The 19358-nt window shown below is 49.3% G+C and overlaps 1 protein-coding gene across 1 annotated transcript in view; it reads left to right on the top strand.

Annotated features, from left to right (window-relative positions):
• Nucleotides 1-19358, top strand: part of LOC144828348 (uncharacterized) — a 51645-nt gene that overhangs the window by 27299 nt on the left and 4988 nt on the right. The gene's annotated exons all lie outside the window — the stretch shown is intronic.

The following is a 19358-nucleotide window of genomic DNA, read 5'->3' as shown; positions in this document are numbered from 1 at the left end:
TGTGGGTAGAAGCCACTAGAAACTTCTACTCTACTGGACCCTCAGACCCAACTCTTAGTCTTTAGTTCACATCTAAACCTCTGGAACACTCCGAAGAACGAATGTATGCTCCATCACGGTTGGCTTTAATTTGTGAATTTGTCTTAGTGCAGCGCCACCACATAACTACACTTGGAGATTTATGCTTTTTAGCTCTATTGTCACTCATATCTTTAAAATTACATATCTCCAGTTTTGCTATTTGGATTTTTGTTGTTTTGGTTTCAAATAATTTGTTAGATTTTACTAGATTGGTGGGGTGCTACATAGATACTTTACACATTGTCTCCAAGTTAAGCCTGACTGCTTTTGTGCCAAGCTACTAGAGGGTTATGCACAAGTTAATTTGGGGTTTGCTTGTGACTTCGCCCTGCTAAGAATTGTGGCTGCTGCTTGAGTAGGATTTCACCTCTGTGAACCAGAAACTCAATTTCCTACAATGTTTGAGCAATGTCTCAAGTTAGTAACAGTTACAAACTGCCACTACTGTGGATTAGTTTGAACCAGTTAACCAATCCAGAGTAGTGATAGTTTTTAACTTACTATTGAGGTCAATGGAAATATTTAGCAAATTCATCTGGAGGTCTTGAAGAAGTATCCAACTAGGGCACTGCCCAAAGTATTGAAAGTATATTCTCCCAAAATGTATTGCCCATCATACAGGTCCAAAACCATGTATATAAGGCTACCGTTATAAGACAATATCTGTGGCACATTGGGAAGCCACCAGACCCATTTCCCACAATCCGTATTGATTAAGGTATGTTCAGAGTAGGTAGCTTAGCTGAGTAAACCTAAATTGTGAGGCGATAGCTGATTCCCCAGGCAGCGTATGTCTCCCACCAGTTATTGTCAGCCAGTAAGCTCAGGTCTCCCTCCAATGTCTCCTGCTCAGGCAAAGAGTCAGTGGAGTTTTTTTTTAACCATTTTGTATATTTGTAAGACTGTGTGCTCCTTAAGATCGTTCATCAGCAGTGTGGCTTAGCAGCTGCAGACATTTGTAAATCTGCCTCTGGTGAAGTTTGAATTTCTCCTGCAGAGCCTTAAGGGACGTCATCACCATCTCTGACATGACGTCACCCAATCTAAAGATACCTAGGATGACCCATTGCGGGAACTATGGCAATCCCTTGGGATGCCAGTGAGTAATCTGGCAGCTGCATTCTGCAGGAGTTGAAGTTTTTTCATAAACCCCTCCTGGATATTTAGATATAAGCTATTACAATAATCCAGTCTGGACATGGCTAAGGCAGTAACAACTGGTTGTTGGCTGTCTTTGGGTAGGAATGGCAAAAAGGTTTTGCAGGATCTCAGAATGTAGGATGTAGCTGAGACCACTGCATTTACTTGACACTTAAAACTGATTTTGTTGTCTATATAGACTCCTAAATGTTTAATCTTCCTAGTGGGAGTTGGAAGAGGACCAAGTGAGTCCGGCCACCATGCCGGGGTCCAGAAATGTGGATTATTGCCGAAAAGTATCACCTCCATATTTACTAGAGTTAAATTTAAGGCAATTTTGGGCCATCCAAATACCCACAGCTGTCATGCAGTTGTGGAAGCAGGACGCGTATCCTGTATTCTATCTGGAAGCAGTGATACTACAATCTGGATGTCATCAGCGAAAGAAGTCTAATTGAACCCGAAGAATTCAATCGGGGGAGCTGGCTGCGGCACATATACATTAAAAAGAGTCGGACTCATGGATGACCCTTGAGGGACTCCACAAGGAAGTGTGAAAGGTTTGGCAGTAAAGTCTCCGAGGGAGACTGTCTGTACTCTATTGGCTAGAAACAATTTGACTAGTTTCCAGGCCGTGCCCTTTACTCCGATCTCTTGCAGCTGGTCTATCAGTAGAACATGATGCACCGTATGAAAGGCCGCAGAGAGGTCCAGCATAATCATGGCAACTTTTCCTCCCTGGTCCAATGTAGTCCTGATTTCTTCAGTGGATTTAAGAAGAGCGGACTCCGTGCTGTGTCCCCCCTGCTCGCCATACTGGGTGGGATCCAGCACCCGTCCTTCCTCCCAAAACCGACTGAGTTGGGTATTCATCATTTCTTCTGAAGTTTTAGCAGCAAGTGGGAGCCTAGAAATGGGTCTAAAGTTATTGGAGTCTTTAGGATCTAGATTTACTTTTTTCAGCGGAGGTAGTATGGATGCAGATTTCCATGCTTTGGGGAAATACCCTTCCGCAAACATAGCATTAATGATGGCCGTCAAAGTTGGTGTGACTGGTTCAGGTGCTAGTTTTAATATAGAGGGAGGGCATGGATCAAATTGTGACCCTGATTTTGCTTTCTTTGGAAGTTTACAGATATCTGAGACTGTAACTGGGGTAAACTTCTGGAACTGTGGCACTGTGCTTTTTCCAATCTTAGGATCCGCCCTGTCTGCCAGAGATGTTTGTGTCTCCATCCGAGGCTCTTGAGCATATAATGCCATTACTGAAGCATGAGGTTGGTGTTGGTGGCAGAGAAAGAGGAGCCATCCCTCCATACAATGAGTGTAGCAGCTGGACCTCCATGGCCCAGTTCTCTGCTGCATAAGCTGGATCCCCCATGTCATACAACGACTCATTTGCAATCACCAGGTGTGTTGCTCTCTAATAGGAGGTAATGTCAGCTGTTGCAATGCACACCTTGAATGTGAATTTGAAACACTTCTGCACAGGCAATAGTGGTCTATTATAGTGCCACACAAATCCTCAAAATATCAAGTTCATCTTCATGGAAGAAAAACTGAGGATTGCATATGAGTGGTTCTGTAACAGTAGCAACTCAACAATGACACCGGGAGGGTATCCCAGAATTTTAGATCTGCAGCCTGTCAATTTGTGGCAAGATATGTCTGTCCCATCTATTTTGAAGGTCTAGTGTCTCATAAATGCCTAATTATTTGATACACCTTACATGTCCGACAAATCTCTTATCTAACTCTGGTCATGAGGGGATCCCCAAATAAAAACACATGATTTGGTTTTGTTGATGTGGAGCCTCATGAACCTGTCAAATATCTGCAGCATCCTCAGACATGACTCCTCCGGATCACCTAAGAACACTAAGACATCATCAGCATATAGTGCCATTCTATCTGAGCCTCCCGGTGCCCACCTAAGCCCCCTAACCTGGAAATAGATCCTGACCCAGTAAGCAAGTGGTTTGAGTGCCAATGAGAAGAGCAGGGGCCACAAAGGAGAAACCTGCGGCATGCTCCATTGCATCAGAAACCAGCTTGAGGTTACCCCATCAAATGTGACCCATGGTATAAAGTCTATGTAAAGTAGTTGAACCTTGTATCTAATTTTGGGACCAAACTTACATTTCTGCAGCAGGCACGCCAGATAGTCCCACTCCACTGAGTTGAAAGCTTTTTTTAAGTCCACTAATAGAAGTTCCCCTGGACCTTGTACCTTGTGCACCAGAGCTGCTAATCATACATTTTTTAGAACGTACCTACCATTCCATATACTTCTCCAGAAAAATCTATTTTTTAACATCTTCCTCATTCATCGTACTCCTTCTATCAAAATAACCTTCTTTGACCGCCTCCTTGACCCCCTTTAACAATACTCACAGAGATGCCGGTTCTCAACTAACCTTTATATGGCCACTGGAGAGGTTGACTAGTAGCCACTCCCCTTTGTGGCAATTGCAACGACTCACAAGCAACACTGTTTCTAGGACCGCTATGACTTTCTTAGCCCCCCACATTACAGTAAGGGGGAATACCATAAGCCCTGATCAGCAAAAAAGTCCAATTAAGAGCCACATATATATAGATAAGCCCCTGCTACTGCCACCAGAGGACCACAATCAGTTCATTCGATTAACTAGTAAGCGCTTCCCACCACCACCTTAGCTGCATGAATTCTACAAGTTATGAGCTTCATGAAGTTCCCGAATACAAAACCTCTTTTCTGCATTTGCTCTTCTTAAAAAGTTAGTTATGCTCGATTTTATCATGTGCATTTGCCCCGGCACCATTTCACAAAACTTTGGGAACATTTCAGGACCTCCCACTCCATCACGCTGTAAAGCTTCACAGAGTGCTTTTCTCACAAACATGACAAAAGTGTGCATTTTTCAATTTTATTGTTCATTGCCGTTTGTAATATCACAAGAATATGATTATTATATCACAGAGTACTGATATGCCCTACACCTTTCCTTAATTCTTATTTTTGTGATTGGTTTGGGAGGTGGACAGGCTGAAGAGTCTGAAAATGTGCAAGGTTGTCGGGCTGAGACTTTCGTCTAGGTGCATTCCAGGCTTTGAGAGGGGATTATGTCTACTACATACAAGACTGTAATTAATTGATGTTTGTTGTGGGTGGTGAGTGGGATGTTGATGATTTTGCTTGGGCTGAAGGTGTGTGGGTGTTGGGCTGAGTTGGTACCGGTGCCTAACATGCTTGAGATGGTGGAGAGAAGACTAAAAAGACTGAACAGGATGAGATAACCTACTCTGCCTGGCAATGTTAGATATAAAGGGGATTTGTCCGTTACAAAACCCTAATAGACCTACACAGAAGATTGTCAGTCCTCCTCTGCCCGGTGATTTGGACACCAAGGTGAAGATGCACTAGGGGATTTTCTTTTGCAGGCTTGGTCAAAGGGGAAAAACAAGTTAGGCCACACATAAGAGGCTATTGAGTGAAAGGTGTTGTGTGACCCATTTCATGTGAGAAATTAGAGTCTAGTGTTTGTTGGCTGGTGTTTGACAGGAGAGAGTAGGCGGCAGGAGTAGACAGGTAGGTACTGGTGCCACAAGGCTCGCTTGTTGCTTTTGCAAGTCTAGCAGAGACGTTCATACCCCTCAGGTCGAGCCATTCAATGATGGACCCAAGCCTCTCTAAGATTCATCCCAGATTTTCATAATCTGTCCCAAGCCATGACTATTTCAATATGGCACATAATGTGGTATAGGGCAAGGTGGACTTCAGACTAATCCACAATGCACTCCATTCTAAGAACCACCTTAGACCATTTCACAATTGCCACCAACCGGTACCATTCCAGGATGTAGCCAGGCCCACGTCTATTCCAAGAATGGCCACGACCCACAGCACACCAGGATGCGTTGTTCCAGCCCTGCATATTCCAAGATGGCCTTTAAATCACACTATGACAAGATGCGTCACAGACTAATCAATGTTTGTGCCAAACCTAATCCAAGATTGACCCTGGACTATTTCTCCATGAATCCCATACCAGTTGTATATGGTTCTCAAACCCCCATCATTCCATGACGCTTCCAGGACATTTCAAGATGGCTTTCAAGCCAACCCATTTCAAAATGGCCTTCAATCCAAACCATTTCAAGACGGTCCATTTCAGGGTGAATTTCAGTCCATTAACGCTTGATCCGTAGCGCACAGAACCTCTTACGAGAGCTCACAGCCAATGTCCTGTCGGTCCTACCCAAAGTGATGGATTGCAAAGAGCTATGCATTGTGACAGAATGCAAACTTTCTTAGCTAAGGTGAAGGAAACTTTCGGTTCTTTTAAGGATGTGGGGCATATGCAATACTGTCCTCCATTTTATTGCTGAGCGCACAAATTGCATTAACACAAAGACAACTGACTACTAATCTTATAAGTCCATGAGAAAACGTCTAAGGTCTTCAAAACACGAGAACACACACTTCTTATTATGGCAAGGAATACTCTGATTCTCCTATGCTGTGGAGTCCATGTAATGAAACAGCTTCGCTTGACACGTTTCGGCTGTAGCCTTGGTCAAGGGTCATGAGTGAGGCAAAAAATACAAAACAGTTACAGCTTAAAAATAAATAGTGAAAATTGACTAATCACTCAAGTTCCCACATATGAATAGTAAAGCAAGCGCCATTTTAGAGTGTAGAATGGTCAAGCCAACATGCTGTCAAGATATGCTTAAATCACTGTTCACAATTAGTGTTTATTGTGAGAGCCTCAGGAAGTGAAAATTAATGATTGCGAATTCTCTTACACATGCAATTATGCATATTATGGTTAAGGGAAATTAATGATAGCGAATTCACTTGCACAAAAAAGTATGCATAATATGGTTACAGATCAATGCACCTGTAAAAATATAAAATGACAATGCTATGCCTTGAGGGGCATTCCGGGTAAGGTTACGTGCAAATCTGTACATTAGTATAATGCTGCAATTTAATACAGGCATAAATGTATCGATAAATTCAAATAAAATTAAGTCTGTTCAAAGGTAACCCAAATATGCAATACTGGTAGACACGGTTACTCCCAGACAAACCGTGTAGTGAGGGCGATTCATCATTCCTAGCAGGACATGTGTGGACAATTGTGCTCTCATGAAACTGTGAAAAATGGAAATCCTTTTCAGTGCATCTGGGGCCATGCCCACATTGTGCAGTATTGGTCATACAGTAGTTACTAGTATTGCATACCCAGACATGTGTACCATGCTTTAATTGCATCTCAAAATATCTGCAAGGTCAAGAGATAAAATAGTACATGTCTAGGTCTCACCCACATAGGAGCAACATAGTTCACCAAATGGGAATGTTAGGGTACACGTTCATACCACTTAACGCTGGTACCTCACAACAAATTGCGTGGATAAGTTATCCCATGATCACAAAATTCCACCAATTACTCCCACCTGGGCAAATCTCTTACAGTTCATCAGACGATGAATCTTGATAGATGGATCTTGATAAAAATGTACAGCTGTCTACTCTGGATGCAGACAAGTGTGGAAACCTGAGTGAAAAAGAAAAGACAGAAGAGTGATTAAAAACAAGTTAACATTTACTGCCCACAAGAAGTCAGAAAGAAGGAAGAACACATTAAAACGTGACATGAGTGCAATTATCCCAAATGCACTTACATTTCTTCTCCAGAGTTAAGGCCCATAGATGTCAAAGTTTCAAAGTCTAGGCTAAATTTAGATTCAAGAAAACAGTTTTGTCTCCCTGACTCTACCTCTGCAGTCCGGTTCAAAGGCATTGACTTCTACAAAGGGCAGAAGTTTGTCATTTTGAAAGGGTATTTCTGCAAAGTGCCTTGCTGGTGGGTATTGCTTGTCATTGTGGCGTATTGCCCTCATGTGCTCCAAAACGTCTTTTTAGGCCTTGTGGATGGTGCTCCTAATATACATTTTACCATAAGGATATATTAAGCAGTACACACAATACTAAGTGTTACAAGTTAAGTTTTTCAGATTGTAAATTCCCTAGATGTGTTAGGGATCTTAAGTTTGGAACAACTTGAGTTTCTACTGCATGCCTTACACTTCATACAGCTGGAAAAAAACCACCCCACAGTTGAAGGTATCCTCTAAATGTGTGACCGGTTTGTGGCTGAGATAGTCTCCTAAAGAACTGCTCTTTCTAAATGTAAGCAGAGGTGTAGAGTGCACATATTATTTATTATTTAATCCATCTGGAGAATGAGCTACTACTTGTTAAATATTTTTCTGATGTTATGAGCTTAGCTTGAAAATGTAGTGATGAATTTTACACTCTCTGTCTGCTCATCCTTATGCCTGTCACTAGGGTGTAACAGATTTGTTCTGGGGTCTAGATCTAATCTTTCATTCACCTGTGAATGACCTTGTGACTGTAACCCCTTTCCTTGAATCTAAGCTTCATGATCTCCCTCTCTGTTTCAAAGACTTCGGGCGTGCTACAGTTCCTCCTAGCACGTAATAGTTCCCCGTAGGTGATACTGTATATTAGGCTAGCTGGATGTGAACTAGTAGCAAATAAGAGACTATTGCCTGTTTGTTTATGAAACAATCTGATTTCTACAGGACCGTTCTGTACAGCTGCTTCAACATCAAAGAGCTCAGTTGTGGTGTTAATTGTGTGTCCAGTGAAATGCAAATTGTATTCATTGTTGTTCAACATGGTGATAAACTAATTGGCAGACCTTCATCCCCTTTCCAGATGGCAAACACATTGTCTATAAATTTGGATCCAGAGCACCATATGCTCCCACCAGACCATGAATAAGTGTGTTAGAAGGGGCGATCCCAGAGGGCCAGGCTATGCTCTCCCGACCGCTCCGTGACCCACCTCTCCCACAAATAAGGCAGAGTCTTAACGTGAGGTCCTCACCGGGGAGGACTTCGAGTCTAGGATCGTACACACTGAGCTCACACCACACTTATGAACGGACACCACACCGTGGATTTCAGTAAGCAAGTTCTTTATCAACAATAGAGATTTTAGGCAAGATGCACACGTATCTACAAGCGATCGAGGGATCGTAAAGTCTCAGTGATTAGGAAGAGGGAAGCGGGACAGTCTCAATCTTTAGGGTGTGAGTGTTTGATTGATTCAGATGCTCCGTCCATCACCACCCCCTTTTGTACCGCTTTTGGCCGCCATAAGTGTGGCAGGGTATGCTCAGACGTGAGTCCCTTGCTCACTTTGCCACTGGATTCAGGCACGCCGGGCTGAAGACGGCTGGAATGCCAAAAACCGGTCCTCGGAAGCTTGTTTCCGGTCCAGGGAAGACATGGCTTGGCAGTTCGGGCTGGACTGTTCCCATGAGGCACAGGGTCAGACTGATTTGCATATAGCCATGTCTGAACTGGGGTGGCAGAGTGGGCTAAAGAACGGTGATGGATTAAACCCATATCTTTTGACTGGGTGTGAGTGTTTGATTGATTCAGATGCTCCGTCCATCACCACCCCCTTTTGTACCTCAATATTTAGGCCAGCACGAAGCGTACCCTGTGCACAGCTCTCAATCCTCGAGCCGGGGGATACGGAAGATGGCGATCGTACTGGCTGCTCCACTCACTTCTTCTCGAACCAGGTCGTGTTGGTAGCGTCGATGGTCCAGCCGGACCAGAGTACTCCTCGAGCCGCGACGAGATCAGCAGGGCTCGATCCGGAGGGAACAGAGTGTCTGTCAGTTCTTGAGGAGCCGCGATCACATCAGCAGGGCTCAGGGTGCTCACGAATGTCCTTAGAGTTCAAGGATGAGCCGCGATGAGGTCAGCAGGGCTCCGAGGTTCCAGTTCCTTCTTCACGAAGATGAGCCGCGACAGCATCGGGAAGGCCTCGATAAGTTCCAAGTATCAGTCTTCTCCCTAAGGGTTGAGCCGCGATCAGATCAGCAGGGCTCTCTTGTCCAGGATACAACTGCCCGCTAGTTCTTGGGCGGGCCTTGATATAGTACAGTGGCCATTTGATGTCCGGACCCTCGCAGGCGGAGGTCTCATGCCGCGAGAGCTGGTCGTTGGAGTGTTCCGTCGGTTGGCCCTTTGATCCTTTTGAAGATGCGTCCGGGAATTCCCAGACGCCCAGCAGGGTGTGGAGCCAGCTCTCGGGGAGGCCAGAGGTGTGATCAAAACCGGCCCACAGGGGAAGGCCAGAGGTGTGAGAGAAACCAGTCTCCCAGGGTAGGCCGGAGGTGCAATCGAAACTCCTTGGTCTTATTTCACTCAGGGAGCCCTTTACCCCACAGCCAGGCATGGCGCGTCTGCAGCCTAAGTTTCGCTGGGGCCGGGGTCAGGCAAGGCCTAGGGAGTCATGGATCTCGGGAAGGGAAATGGCGGCCGGGGGCCTTGTGGGGTGATGCAGGTTCTGGGCGCCCGGTACCGGGAAGGAGGATGGTGGAATACAGGGCTGGTCGTCAGTTGGTGGGGTCGTTTAGGGAGCGGGTTGGACAGGGAAGGGGACGACCAGGGGTTTCTGGGTGCTGAGCTAGGCTAACCGTGTGGAACGGGGGGAACCACGCCACAAGGCCAGGTCCAACACGCGTCCCCTCCAGCTGAAAGGCAGAGAGAACTACCCATCCCCTTGGGGGTTCTCATCACTGAGGCGGAAGAACCGGGACAGGCCGTCTGCGTTGGCGTGGTCCGCACCAGGCCGGTGCTCAACAGTGAAATCCATCCCCTGGAGGGAGATGGACCATCGCAACAGTTTGGGGTTCTCCCTTCTCATTTGCATTAGCCACCGGAGGGGTCGGTGGTCGGTTTGGACCCGGAAGTGAGTACCGAACAGGTAGGGCCTCAGATTCTTCAGGGCCCAAACCACCGCGAAGGCCTCCTGCTCGATGGTGCTCCACCTTTGCTCTCGAGGGAGTAACCTCCGGCTAATGAATGCCACTGGCTGGTCTAGGCCTTTTTCGTTCATCTGGGACAGGACGGCTCCGATGCCATGCTCGGACGCGTCGGTTTGGACCACGAACTCAATGGAGTAGTCGGGGGCCTGCAGTACAGGGGCAGTGCACATGGCGACTTTCAATGCTTCAAATGCCTCCTGGCAGGCGGGGGTCCAGCTAACTCTCTTCGGCTGCTTTTTGGAGGTCAATTCTGTGAGGGGGGACTACGATGCTGCCGTACCCCTTTATGAATCTTCGGTAGTACCCCGTGAGCCCAAGGAAAGCCCGCACTTCCGTCTGGGTCATGGGGGCCTCCCAGGCAACGATCGCATCGATCTTGGGCTGGAGGGGTGCCACTAGGCCGATCTGACATTTACTTGCTTTAATGGTGAGACCCACTCTACGCAAGGCCATCAACACAACCCAGAGGTGTTGGAGGTGTTCGGTCCAGTCGGCGCTGAATCCCTCCAACCCAGCCAGTACCTGGTTAACCAGCCTCTGGAAGGTGGCGGGGGCATTTTTCATCCCGAAGGACATCACCGGGAAATGGTAGTGGCCATCCGGTGTGGAGAAGGCGGATCTCTCTCTGGCCCCATCTGTGAGGGCGATTTGCGAGTACCCGCAGGTCAAGTCGAAGGTGCTGAGATAGCGGGCAGACCCTAGGCGGTCAATGAGCTCGTCTGTTTGTGGAATGGGGTGAGCGTCGGTCCTGGTGACTGTGTTGAGCCCACAGTAGTCCACACAGAATCTCAGCTCGGGAACAGCGCCGGGGGCGGCCGCCTTCGGAACCAGGACCACGGGGCTGGCCCATGGGCTGTCAGAGGCCTCGACCACTCCCAGGGCTAGCATCTTGGAGACTTCGGCCTTGATGCAGGCCCGGACTCTGTCAGGGACGCGGTAGGCTCTGTGCCGTACCGGAGGGCTGTCCCCGGTGTCCACATCATGGACGCACCAACCGGTGACGCCGGGGACGAGGGAGAAAAGATCAGAGAACTGTCCCAGTAACTGGCGACAGTCCTGGCGTTGCTTGGGGGTGAGGGAGGAGGAGAGACTCACTTCCTCTACAGAGCCATCTTTTTCCTTCGCACACAGGAGATCGGGGAGAGGCTCCGTGTCCTCTTCCGCTCCGTCATCGGTGGCGAGGAGCAAACTCAACTCGGACCTCGCGAAGTGGGGTTTGAGGCGGTTCACATGGAGGACCCTCAAGGGGTTCCGGGGGGACTGCACATCTACGAGATAGGTGACTTGGCTCTTGCGTTCCACCACTTTGAAGGGCCCGGTCCACTTGTCCTGAAGGGCACAAGGTTCCACCGGGGCCATCACCCAAACCTGCTGGCCGGGCTGAAACTCGACCAGAGTGGCATTCTGGTCCTACCAACGTTTCATTTCTTCTTGGCTTGCCTCGAGGTTGGCCTCGGCAAGCTCCCGGAACCTCCGAGTCTGGTTCCGGAGGGCCAGAATGTATCGAAACACATCTGGGGGTGGATCCTGGGGTGCCGCTTCCCAACCCTCCTTGACCAGGCTGAGGGGTCCCCGGACGAGGTGCCCGTAGAGCAGCTCGAATGGGCTAAACCCCAAGGATTTCTGGGGGACTTCCCGGTAGGCGAACAGGAGGCAGGGTAGGAGGATGTCCCACTTGCGCCTCAGGCTCCTCGAGACCCATGATCATTCCCTTGAGAGTACGGTTGAATCGCTCAACCAGGCCGTTACCTTGGGGGTGGTATGGGGTGGTGAATTTGTATGTCACCTCACACTGTTGCCACAGGGACTTCATGTATTTGGAGATAAAGTTCGTTCCTCGGTCGCTCACCACTTCTCGCGGGAATCCCAACCGAGAGAAGATCCCCACGAGGGCCCGCCCCACTACGTGGGGCCGTCACCGTTCAGAGGGGAATGGCCTCGGGGTACCGGGTGGCATGATCCACCAGGACGAGGTTGAACCGGTGTCCTAAGGAGGTCCTGGGGTCCAAGGGCCCCACGATGTCTATTCCCACCTGTTCAAAGGGGGTACTGACCACGGGGAAGGGTTGGAGAGGAGCCTTGCGCTTCCCTCTGCTCTTCTCGCTGGCCTGGCACGTGGGGCAGAACTTGCAGTGGGTGTCCACATCGGCGCGCAACCGGGGCCAATAAAAATGAGTGACCAGACGGTGATAGGTTTTGTCTTGACCAGGTGTCCCGCCAGGGGCACATCATGGGCCAGGTTCAGGAGGAAGCCATGGAAAGGTAGGGGTACCACCAGAACCCGGGCTGACCCTAGTTCGGCGGACTTCTGTTCACTATACAAGAGGCCATTTTCCCAGTAGACAGAGTGGGAGCCGGACTGGTCACCGGCACCTTGGGCGGCGGCCTGCTGCCGCGGTCCAGCTAGAGAAGGACAGGAGGTCTGCTCTTGGCAGAATTCCTCTTGGGAAGGTCCCCCTTCCTGGCGCCACTGGGCTAACTCCGGAAGATTGTCCGAGTTCGGGGTCTGTTCGACGGAAGGGCCGAGGGGACCTGCGTCTGGGTCAATTTCTTCCCCGGGGGGTAGTTCGAGGACCTCGGGTCGCTCGCTGTCCTCCGGGTCATCAGAGATCGGGCGGGGGGGTCTCTGGTTCCACCCCTCTGGGGGTGGACACTCTGGCGGTCAAGGCTCGTGTGCTCACGCAGGCCCATTCGGGCAGGCCCACCATCTCTAGGTGAGTCCTGCGCTCTACCTGCTTCCACGGGGAGCTCTCCAGATCGTTGCCCAGTGGACAGTCTACGGGCATGTCGGTGCGGACAGCTACTCGCAAGTCACCGGAGACTCCTCCCCACTCAAACGGGACCTGCGCTATTCGGCAGGTGCGGACGGAATTGTCGGCTGAGATCACCCTGCAGGAGGCGTGGGGTATAATTAGGTCTTTGTGACCAGGTGACAGCGTACTGCGGTGATGCTGGCTCCTGTGTCTCGGAGGGCCCCTATGCGGTGCCCGTTGACGGTTACCTATTGTCGGTACTTCTCAGTGTTGTCGGGCAAGGGGGCTCCTGGGACCATTTCTCTATCCCCAAGGGAGACTAATGACATGGCTGCTGGTTCCCACCCCTCTGTGTTCTCTATCTCTTCCTCTTCTAGGGCCACTGTGGCTAGCTGGCGCGCGGGGGGGACTCGCAGCCGCGGGTTTCTTGTTCAGGGGGCAATGGGCATCACTGGCATAATGCCCTGGTTGCTGACATCTGAAGCAGGCTATGATGGCTCCGGGTCCCTGTCTGCCTGAGGGGGGCCCTGCTCTAGTCACGGGAGGAGAGCTTCCTGACTTGTTTCGGGGGGGGCTACGCTGGGGCCCGGACTGGGACCCCCGCTGCCTACCTTGACCTCCCCCTCCTCTCTGGCGGGAAGATCCGTGTTAGTTTCGGCCATAGTATCCCACGGGCCCCCTCGGGACTCGGGTGTTCACCCAACGATCTGCCTCGACAGCAAGCTTCCGTGGGTCTGTTAATTTGCTGTCCAGAAGGTGCTGTCTCAGTTCCACAAAGCAGTTTGTGGATAGGTGTTCATAGGCGATGAGGTCGAATAGTCCTTCAAAGGTGGTCATCTTGCTGCCCTTGATCCACCCTTCCAAGGCCCGGCTGTAGAAATTCACGTATTCTACCCATGTGGTGCTGGGGATCTTTATGCAGTCTCGGACCCGCTGCTGATACATCTCAGGAGTGAGCCCATATCGGGACAGAAGAGCGTCCTTCATATGTGTGTAAGAGGTCATGACGGTGGAGGGCAGGTCCAGCATGGTGTCTCTTCCCTCACTGAGGAAACGCCTCCACAACCCAGCCCCCCAATCCTTCCCGGGCACCCGGTGGGAGGACATGGCGACCTCGTATGCCTTGAACCACTGCTGGATGTCGTCCCCCTTGTAGTACTCTTTTACTACATCCTTGGGGATGTGTAATTTGGCCTCCACCGGGGAAAGGGTTTCTCGGTTCCCCGGGGGTCGGGTGTCTTCACTTCTGGCTTTCAGTTCAAGTTCCTTCAAGCTGCGCTCATGCTCGAGCTGGAGTTTCTTCCCCTCATGCTCCCTCTGGAGCTTCTTTTCTTCTAGTTCCCCTTGTATCCGTAATTGTTCGACGGCCAGCTTTTTCTCGGCCAGCTTGAGCTCTCCTTCTATCTTAAGGCGCGCTAGCTCTAGCTCATGGATTCGGGTTCGCTCTCGGTCTGTCATCTCCTCTGGTGACAGACCCCTTTCCGTGCTGGGACTCCGTGCCAGGGAGTCTGTTCTCTCACCTTCCTGGGCGCTGGTTTCGGTCTGTGGCCTTCCCTATCCGCCGTCTCCTTCTGGTGGGGGTAGGGGGGCCCCGGACTCTACCAAGGCTGTCAGGGCTTTCTGGAAGTCTTTGGTGCTTAAACCAGTTGTAGCGATGTGAAGGTCTTTGCAGCATTGTTTCAGTTCTCTATGGGTATAATCCTCCAAAAGGTCCTTTTGGAATGTGGGCTTCTCGCTTGTTCCGGTGGAACTCATGATTGTTTCTTTTCCTTCTGTTGTTCTTGTGTTCTTCGTTCGGGTAGTGTGTCAGTCGTTTTACTGTACGATCTCTAGACGTAGGCTCTGATCCCGTTGCTTGCCACCAATGTTAGAAGGGACGATCCCAGAGGCCAGGATATGCTCTCCCGACCACTCCGTGACCCACCTCTCCCAAGAGTATTGCCGAGTCTTAACGTGAGGTCCTCACCGGGAGGACTTCGAGTCTAGGATAGTACACACTGAGCTCACACCACACTTATGAACGGACACCACACCGTGGATTTCAGTAAGCAAGTTCTTTATCACACCGTAGAGATTTAGGCAAAATGAACACATATTTACAAGCGATCGAGGGATCTTAAGTCTCAGTGGTAAGGGGGAGGGAAGCGGGACAGTCTCAGTATTAGGCCAGTACGGAGCGTACCCTGCGCACAGCTCTCAATCCTTGAGCCGGGGGATACGGAAGATGGCGATCGTACTGGCTGCTCCACTCACTTCTTCTCGAACCAGGTCGTGTTGGTAGCGTCGATGGTCCAGCCGGACCAGAGTACTCCTCGAGCCGCGACGAGGTCAGCAGGGTTCGATCCGGAGTGAACAGAGTGTCTGTCAGTTCTTGAGGAGCCGCGACCACGTCAGCAGGGCTCAGGGTGTTCAACGAATGTCCTTAGAGTTCAAGAATGAGCCGCGATGAGGTCAGCAGGGCTCCGAGGTTCCAGTTCCTTCTTCATGAGGATGAGCCGCGACAGCGTCAGCAGGGCTCGGTATGTTCGAAGTTTCAGTCTTTTCCCCAAGGGTTGAGCCGCGATCAGATCAGCAGGGCTCTCTTGTCCAGGATACCACTGCCCGCTAGTTCTTGGACGGGCCTTGATATAGCGCAGTGGCCCTTTGATGTCCGGACCCTCGCAGGCGGAGATCTCATGCCTCGGGGCTGGTCGTCGGAGTGTTCTGTCGGTTGGCCCTTTGATCCTTTAGAAGATGTGTCCGGGAATTTCCAGACGCCCAGCAGGGTCTGGAGCCAGCTCTCGGGGAGGCCAGAGGTGTGATCGAAACCGGCCCACAGGGGAAGGCCAGAGGTGTGAGAGAAACCAGTCCCCCAGGGGAGGCCGGAGGTGCCATCGAAACTCCTGGCTCTTATCTCACTCAGGAAGCCCTTTACCCCACAGCCGGGCATGGTGCGTCTGAAGCCTAAGTTTCGCTGGGGCCGGGGTCAGGCAAGGCCTAGGGAGTCAGGGACCTCGGGAGGGGTAATGGCGGCCGGGGGCCCTGTGGGGTGATGCAGGTTCTGGGTGCCCGGTACCGGGAAGAGGGATGGCGGAATGCGGGGATGGTCGTCTGTTGGTAGGGTCGTGTAGGGAGCGGTGCAGATAGGGGATGGGACAACCAGGGGTTTCTGGGTGCAGGGCTAGGCTAACGGGGTGCTGAGGAAGGGGGGGAACCACGCCACGAGGCCAGGTCCAACAGAATGCGGTTAGTCATTTCTGAACCTCTCACTTATACAAACTTGTTAATTAGTCACAGACAAGTGCGTACAGTATGCTGATCTTGTATTGTACCTTTGTAATCACTGTATGCATCCAATGTTCTTTTTCAGATCGTCTCACACTGGAACTTAGCCAAACCACAAGAAAAGGCGAGTATAATGATGAGAATCTGGAACCGTACTAAAATCAACACATTTTGTAAACTGCTGGCAACTGCAATGCCGACTGAGCAGTCTCTAGTCAATGAACAAGAAGAAAGTATTAAATCCTGGATAGTCGCCGCAAGCGACAGTCATGCCCCCCTTAGCAAAGTCATAATGGCTAGATGCCACAACGCTCAGAGATGGTTCTCAGAAGAACTACCACTTTAAAAATTGGCTCTACACAGCCCGGAACATATGTGGAGACGGTACTACTCTCCAGATAAAAAATATATCTACCAAGCGCAACTTAGACAGTATAAAAACTATCTTACAAACCAAGGCCACCTATTTCTCCAATAAAATTGAGTTCAACAAATAAATCCAAAGACATATTTGCAATTATTGCAGAGCTATCCAATCCGGACAGAGTCATGGACAAAGTAGCTCGTACCCAGATACTATGTAATTACCTGAACACCTTTTTTATTGATAAAATCATCACCATAGTAACCAGTATCCCTGTATCCCTCCCCCCGCTGAAACTCAGCCAGCTGCTCTCAGGAACACTTTCTCCCTGCACCAGTTCCCCCCTATTAGCAGAGAAGCCTTTCTGGACCTGTTGATGAAAGTTAAATCTGGCTCGCCGGCTGATAGTTGCCCCCGCACATTTTGAGGGAAGCTTTTCTCACTTGCCCTGACCCCTCATTATTGAACTACTTGCTTATCCGGGGTGTGCTTCCCAAAGCTTTTAAAGAGGCTAAAATAGTTCCATTTGTTTAGAAAACAGGGGCAGACCCTCTGTCCTCACGAACTATCGCCCTGTCTCTCTGCTCCCCTTTTTAGCCAAGGTATTGGAATCATATTTTGCCAACTGTCTCTGCTCCTTCTTTTGAACAGTCTGAATTCCTTGATTCCCATTAAGTGGGCTTTCGGCCTTCTCATTCTACGCAGGCACTTATTCTGACTGTACTAGACGAATTAAGGAAAGAAGCGGATAAGGGCACTAATCAGGCCCTGGTGATTCTAGACCTCTCGGCGGCCTTCGGCACGGTCGACCATGAACTCCTGGTGGACCGAGTCAGGGATCCAGGGCCTGGCCCTTAAAGGGCTCAGGCCCTTTTTAGATTACAATTCTCTCCCAATTCACTGCCTCTAAAGTCAAACTGACGTGGTGTGCCGCAGGGATCTTCCCTGTCTCCCTACCAATTCAATTTATATCTCTTTCCTTTAATTCAGTCCTTAGGTGAAAGAATGGTGTGTACTTTCAACTATGCAGACCATATTCAATTGATCTTTACCCTCGATAAGTCTGCCTCTTCCATCAGTAACTTTCAGACAACCTTGCGACACATAAAGTAATTGGATGAGCAGCAATCACCTAAAATTGAACTCCGATAAAACAGAACTGATCTTAGTCTGGGCCATTCAAACCCCTGGAATCCGAATTTTGGTAATTTCCCACATTGACTACGCTAACTCACTTTACTTAGGCCTCCCGGCATATTTAACAAGAAGACTGCAATTGGTACAAAATCAGGCTGCTAGATTAATCTATAGTCTACCAAGATGGCACCATATTACCTCTTTAAATGAAGAAGCTCCACTTCCTCCCTGTAGCAGAACAGTGAGCATTCAAGATGGGATGTCTCCTCTTTAAATCTATCCACGGCACATGCCCGAAATTTGTATCCACCCAGGTTCAAAGATATGTTCCTAGGCCGGGAGCTTAGGTTGTCCCATCTTAACCTCTTGGCTACCCCTTCTTTCAAAAGAGACTAGGTGGATCAAGATTCGCCGTTCTGGCCCCTCACTTTTGGAATTCTCTTCCGGCAAATATCAAATCCACTACAATTTACCCTCAATCCAGGAAACTTTTTAAAACGTGGCTGTTCCACCAGGCCTATGAATGAATTAGCTTGCTGCAGGATTCCTTTGAACCCTACCGTGAAGAAACTGTTTGTTGTACGTGCGCTCTATAAGCACTTTTAACAGAACAAGTTACCTCTGAAATCACTGGCACATCTAGTGTTCACTTTAAATTGTATTGAATCATAAAGCACCTCAAGGTCAGAATAGGCCTGATGTGGGTTAAAGAAATAAAACCTGGAAAAACATTTCTCCACCTTCGTGGTTTGATACTGAACAAGGATATGCGAGCATTCTTGATTTGCAGTTAAAGTGGCAGACTTCATCCTGGTGGCACGTTACTCCTGTGCCAAGGCTGGTTACTGGGCACATTGTGTCGCTGTAGGTGATGATTTCTACCACACCCCCACACCTCAGGGCACATGTCATGTCAGACCCTACGTGGTTGTAGATCTGAACTCTCTCTGGGAAGTGCTTAGTTCTCTGTGGACTATCCACTTTGGAACGTCCATGTTTCTCCCTTGCATGTGTGGAATGCATAGAGAGCTGGAAAATAATTTTGGGGGGAGTGTCTGTACTAAGAGTGAGAGACTGACTTTGTGGCAAAAAGCTTGTGTAGAAAATGTATGAATGAAAGGTTGTCTGGGGTTAGTCTAGGGCCAGTTTTTGTGTGTTCAGGACCAGGTCTCTATTTTGGGTCTCAAATTCCTCGCACTACAAGGGTAACAACATTTAGACCATGCTGGAAGGAGGTGGTCAGACACTCCCCGTCATGTTCAATCTTAGGGAGGTGACTCTTTGCACAGCAGTCAACTCTATGGTGAGCATGCTCAGTGGTTCCTGGCAGAGGTGGTGTCACCCTCCCAGATCTCCCTGAACCTTTATCGTACCTCTTACCCCAACCCCTGTTCCCCTGGAACAGCATGGTGCTATGGTGGGGGAACCTTCAGGAAAAGATTGCTGATGGGTGTGAGTGGGCTTCCTAAGTGGTATAACTTACATGTCAAGGCTGGGGTTCTTTTCATGGGAGAGAAGTATGTTGTCCACCGTTCCTCACAGTACCAGGCCTTGGCTGTCTTAGATCCCACATGCGCTCTGTGAGGTAGGGCTGCCTATGTTGGGATCATAAATCATTCTTGGCTTTATACTCCCATGTATGCTTACGTGATTTATGATTCACGGATGTGTCTTTTGTAGTGGATTAATAAATATAGAATATATTCCTCCAGAGATAAGTTGTCTGTTCACTGTTGGTTTATTTATGCTTCC

The sequence above is a fragment of the Lissotriton helveticus genome, chromosome 4_1 (genome assembly GCF_964261635.1).
Source record: "Lissotriton helveticus chromosome 4_1, aLisHel1.1, whole genome shotgun sequence".
NCBI classification, from domain to species: Eukaryota; Metazoa; Chordata; class Amphibia; order Caudata; family Salamandridae; genus Lissotriton; species Lissotriton helveticus.
Note: the sequence above shows the minus strand (reverse complement) of the source record. Positions and strands in the feature narration are given on the sequence as shown.